This window comes from Aedes albopictus, chromosome 2, assembly GCF_035046485.1.
Source record: "Aedes albopictus strain Foshan chromosome 2, AalbF5, whole genome shotgun sequence".
Taxonomy (NCBI): domain Eukaryota; kingdom Metazoa; phylum Arthropoda; class Insecta; order Diptera; family Culicidae; genus Aedes; species Aedes albopictus.
Genome location: NC_085137.1, coordinates 162,875,909 through 162,881,908, shown reverse-complemented (window position 1 = coordinate 162,881,908; position 6,000 = coordinate 162,875,909). Strand labels below are relative to the sequence as shown.

The window sequence follows — 6,000 nt, the reverse complement described above, 5'->3', positions numbered from 1 at the left end:
ATACAGTGGCATGGAAGGAGGCTGTAGAGTAGGTAGCGTCGTGGGGAATGTCCCTTTTTAAATCCCTTGCGAGTAGTTACGGGATGATTGAAAACGATCAACGCACCGGATAACTGAAGACAATCTGCACCTGCTTTTCCTACTAGAGGAGCAGTGACTAAATTTCTAGCCATCGCACAACAAGTATGACAATGTCGCAATCTGATTTTTTTGTGACAATCCACCCAATTCGACATCGGTTTATCACAACTTCAAAAGTATGTTATAAAGACTGTGGACGACGTGGACCTGTAGTACATCCAAAAGTGGTGTATCGCTCTGAATTAACATCTAGTCTTGTTTGCCATATTTTCCCACATAGAAAAGTGCTTAACGTTATTTGTATCTCAATTTCTTGAGGAATTTCCTGGTGAACTTCCAAAGAAAAATAATGACGAAAGAAGTAAAAAATCTAACAGAACAACTGAAGTATTTTCCGCGAAACACAGAGTTTCTTGTTGTTTTTTTGGTAAAAGCCTTGTAGGATATTTGGCCAAGTTTATGGATTTATGATTAAAACTAGATTTCTTTCGGAATTCAAAAAAAAACTGTTGGAGGCAATTTTAAAGATCGTTGATGAAGGTATTCTTGGAAAAAAATATCTCAGATTTCTTGAAGGGAATTCAAAAACAAATCATGGACTGTTTTCCTTTGAGGAAATATCGAACTCCCTCAAAAATAGTATGGAATGAAGAGCAGTAGTTTCTAAGAAATCTTTTGGTAAAAATTCCATAGCAGTTTCCAACAGAATACACAGGGCCGGATCAAAGAGGGGCCAGGGCCCAGGCCCCCACATTTTAGGGGCCCCACAAAACCCTTTTTTGGTTGCTAATATTATCTTTATTTTTCATATTGCTCAAGTAGTGTTCGAAAATAACGAAAGGAAAAAATGTCTTATCTCTCCGAGGGGCATCCACCTCCGGTCGGGCCCCGAGCCCCTCAATCCTTAATCTGGGCCTGAGAATACAACATGTTTTCATAACGTAGATTTTTAAGAGAATTCCTGATGAAATACTTAATAAAATACCCGAAAAAGTTTTACGTACAATACTACTGTAAAAAATTCTGTCAACCATTACAAATTGCTTGGACAAATTCTGTGGAATTCCTAGAGAAATTTAGGTGAACATGCTGTAATTTTTGAATATTTTATTATGAGAAAAAAAATATATTGCATTTCTGATACTCATAATTCCTGGCGACAATAGTTCTTTCTTCAAACGAATGATAGTTTAACCCTCCTGCGATCTAGCTGTTGTATTTTGTACAACACGCTGAAAAAATATCGCTTTATGTACTCAGCATTAGCGTGGTGCTGACGCAGGTAGTTAATCACGCGAGTTACGAATTTACGAAGTTACGCTGTCTATGAAGTACCTGAACACCAGGCTAGCTGAAAACTCCTCAAATTCACAGGAATGTTTAGTATATTTCAACAATGTCAGGAATAAAAACTTTATAAAATGTATGTAAAGCCCCAAGTTCATAGGCATAAATGTGTGGAAAATTGACAAATTGAGAAGGAAAACTACGAAAAACAATTACGTAATTCTGGTGGGATTGAAACCCACGTCTCATAGTGGTCCAGATTTAAAAATACGTGGCAAAAATTGCCAAATCATATTAGACTGCTAGTTTTGACCTAAATGAATGTACTGAAACATTATTGAGCTCTTAATTTTATATTAATGGCATTTTCATTATTTGTCGATTTCTTCGTACGAATTCCGAACAAAATAGATGTTTTCCATACAATTTGGCTATACACATATCATCATGGCGCTAATTTTTTGGCAGCTCTTGACAGCTGCAATTTTCCTTAACCAATTCTGCATACTTAAACGAGCGTTTGAACCGAATATCTGCGCGGGGAGTAGCTGGGAACGATTTGAAAGACACTTTGAAGTTGAAGTGTAAGAATTTCTCGTACTAATATTAATATGTGATATTAATTTTGAAGAAAAAAAGATTATTTTGATATCTTTTTCCATTGCAGATGCCTAATATACACAAGAACTTACGAATAAACTTCTGGAAGCCATTGAACTACTTATATTATTAGACTTTTTTAGTGGTTGAACTTGCTTGTGTTCTTTATAAAAAAAAGCATTCTTTCAATCAGCAGCTAGGGGAAATTACCTATTCTCGGCCGTTTTGTTCTCTTCGTCTTAGGGGGTTTATTGAAACCTATTGAACTCAGAGTTGGTCTCAAATCCTTCCCAACTTAGCTGAATTATATGGCCAAGTTTCAGGCAACTTGGCTGACAAAAACCCCCCATGACGAAGAGAACAAACCTGCCGACAATACCCATTGTCACCCTATTTATCGCTGTAAAAAGATACAAAATCATAATTTCCAATTTATTTAATAGACAGTCAACGCTTCTGATATTGTAGATGAATGATCGATATACTGAAACCCATTTAAGAGATGTTCAAAAATTGAGTTTCTGCAGCTTTTCCCAAAATTGGACCATTGTGCGTCTCCTCAATTAGCTAGACCTGAGCTAGACAATGTAAGGACCGTAGCAGATATAATGTTGCGAAGAAGATCGTTACCTGTTCTGTGGTGAAGTTGATTAACGCACCTTGTCTAGCGAGTTTGGGGGACGTGGATTCAAATCCAACCAGAACTACGTGGATTTTTTTTTTTCAACTTTCCATCTTAATTTGTCCATTTTTCAAACATTTGAGCCTATGAACACATAAAATAAGCGTAACTCCATAGTCAGAACGTGGCACTGCTATATCTAGCATAGAAGTCATCGAACTGTCATTGATATTGTAAACAAAATAAACATCTGATCCAAGCAGTAGTTGCCAAAGCAAAGACCACAGAAACGGGGGGATATGCGCAAAACTTGCTGCTGGCAACTCAGTTACTAATTCAATTATAAAGTAATAAAAATCTACGAAATAACGCATCCACGTAGGGTATGTGTTCCACCAGTAATCTCATGCTCCCATATCCATCCTATTCGAAAACTAGCGATTGCGGCACCGATTGATTCCGTTCTTTTTGTTTTCATGCGTGCTCACTCATAACAAAAAATACAAAAATAAGAAACAAAACAAACAACGCTTCAATCCTTTGTTTTTCGTAGGATGAAAATGGGAGCCACATGCTTAATAAGGGAACCAGTACCCTACCACATATCGATTTCCGTTTTCATTTGAGACTAGTATTCTAGACCAAAGTTTACAAAATTTTATCACAATGTGTGTTTTATGCTAATTTCCACGTTCTGTTAGTCTAGATCTGTGAAGTCTTTGTTTTACTTTGTATCAATGAAAAATTATATACATGCGGGAACACGGTTGTCTCAATAGGACGCAATCAGTGAAGTACTAGATTGAAAGTAGTGAGCAGGAATTTTGTATGGTGAGATATTCAATTCTCCATTTCTGCAATGAAATGGTGCAAACAGCGTGGGTTATATGATTTCTTGCCTAATTTGATGCGGTTTGAGCAAAAGTTTGGTTAACTTTGTTATTGAAGCTGCAAGATATAAATAATACAACCTTCTGGATAATTGTTAACAAATACAGCACTCCTAATTTTAGGTATGCGCGGCTTCCGTGAAATCGCGAATTTCCATTGTCCCTAGTCATAATGATCCAAACATTTAACTGTGGTTAATTATTATTCATATGGTTTCGCATTATGCGTTTTACACGGTGTACTCTACGTATTTTTGCTCATGGCGTTCTTCAATCGATACAGAATTGATTTTATCGCTGCTATTCTTTTTTATCTCCTGGAGCAGATGGGATATATCCTATTTAGCTCCAGGAGGGCGGAACATTACTGTACAGTTTATTCCGAAAGTGGGTCGAGCGTCGTTTGAAGAAGCGAAGAGTTTCAGACCACTTTCACCTCTTTTCTTCTGAAATACTTAGAACGCATTGTGGATCATCACATACGTGATGTTCATCTGGCTAACGTGACTCTTTATGTGAACCAACGTACCTACCAAGCTGGAGTCCACTGTGACTCTTCTACACAAAGTTGTTTACGATATCGAGAAGGCATTCGCTCAAAAGCAGTCTTGCTCGGGTGTTTTCTAAGATATCGAGGGTGCTTTTTACAACGCGCCTTTCGATGCCATATTGGAAGCCGCACGGAGTCATGGTATATCTTCAATGATTTCCAATTGGATTCACCAAATGCTCAAACATCCATATCTCTTCTCGGTGGAATCTCGTAGCAGATTGCGTTATTGAGGCAACTCAATAGTAGTTATTTTTCTACGTCATATGTCGACGACTACCTAACATTATTAGTTGGTATGTAGCACCCTTTTTGACCTGATGCAAAGCGCTTTTCAGGTAGTTGAGGGTTAGTGTCGCCAATATGACCTTGCGGTAAATTCGAGTAAAACATCTATTCAAGCATAATTTTTCAAATCGACGTATCTAACTTTTTCACTGATCTGAGTAAATTCATGGTCAATGTTGACGACCATTTCTCTAAAATAGTTTTTCATAAAAACACTTTTCATAAGTTTTTTCGTGCTTCACATTACCAGGGATATTGCACGCACTAGGCAAGGAACAAAACCTACTCATTCCATATCATTTTCACAATGAATTTTGACAAAAATACACATACACCGGGTTGGAGATACGTCATGCCAGATACGTCGCTTTTGTATGGTGCCAGTTTGGTGTATCTGTTACTTTTGATTTTGGCTAGATACGTCGTTTGGTTTTCTCATATATCAAAACGGTGTATCTATCAGTAAAGTTGTAAACATCAAAATAGTTAGATACGTCGTTTCGAAAAATATGCTTAGTTAAACAAATTAAGCAATAAATCATCAAACAGTGATGTGGATTCTTCAATTTGCTTTATGAATCATGCATGCAGCAGTAAACCCGGATTTGTTTACATTCTCGAGTTACGTCGGATTGAAAAGTTATGCTTGTATTGTCCTTTCAACGAAAAGGCGAAACTAACAAAGAGACCTTAGCGTCTCTTTGATTCTGAAATTAATGTAACTAAACAGGTACATAATGCACTTTGAATGAGTGTGTCAGTTATCCACTGACAAGGTCACAAGTGGTAGTCGAAATACGCGTATCTGTCAAAGGATTAGCAAAATAGGGCGGAATTAAAAGGTACAAAACTGATTACACTCATTCAAAGAGGATTCAAAAAATCGGTACAAGAGGTTCAGCACGTTGGAGGCATTCGGGCAATGCCAGCGAACCTGTGGTAAACTTGGGATCTAAAACCCGAGTATATCAAATGGATTTACACAACTGTTGTTCAATCCATTAAAAAAATTAGGCCAAAGAATGTGCTTAATGGCGATGTCTGGAGCATTCTTTTAAACTCCCACGGCAGCGCTCGAGCTAAGGCTACATCAGTCCTAATCAATCACTCGGTAGACACTACACCGTTTTTCAGACTGAAATCTTTGCTCTTACACAGCCAGCTGCGTTCGGTATTTTTAACCGAAATCATAACTGCTGAGCGTTTGGTAACCGGTTTTTAACGAAATTCTGTAACATATTAGTAAATTTCGGTAAAACCTTATCGTATGTCTGTCAAATACTAGTGAAGTTCGGTAAAAGTTGCAAGTTTTACTGATTTTTTCTGTAAAACTAACTTAACGGTTGAGATTTCGGTAAAACATTACCGAAATCGGCGATTTTTCCTAAGTGTGTATGTGCGAAGTGCAATTATCACTTCAGCAATACGTAATGGGTAAAGTAATATACTTCTGTCTCGATATCGACCACCTCCGGGTGACCTACAACAGTATGCTTGCTTTCCAGGCTGTTCTTCCTAGTCCTACCATTGAACAAATAGTTGACGTTAAAATATATTTCGACACTGATTTTTCATTAGGGCCTGACTGACATTTGCGAATTCTCTTCATCGTGCCTCTCTTTGTGTTATTACAGAATGTGTCTTGAGTTTTCTAAAGATTTTTTGGTTGAAATGCGAAGAAG

General features: G+C 37.4%; 1 protein-coding gene across 1 annotated transcript in view; it reads right to left on the bottom strand.

The window, feature by feature from the left end:
- Positions 1-6,000, bottom strand: part of LOC115258558 (histone demethylase UTY) — a 256,602-nt gene that overhangs the window by 191,365 nt on the left and 59,237 nt on the right. The window lies entirely within an intron of this gene.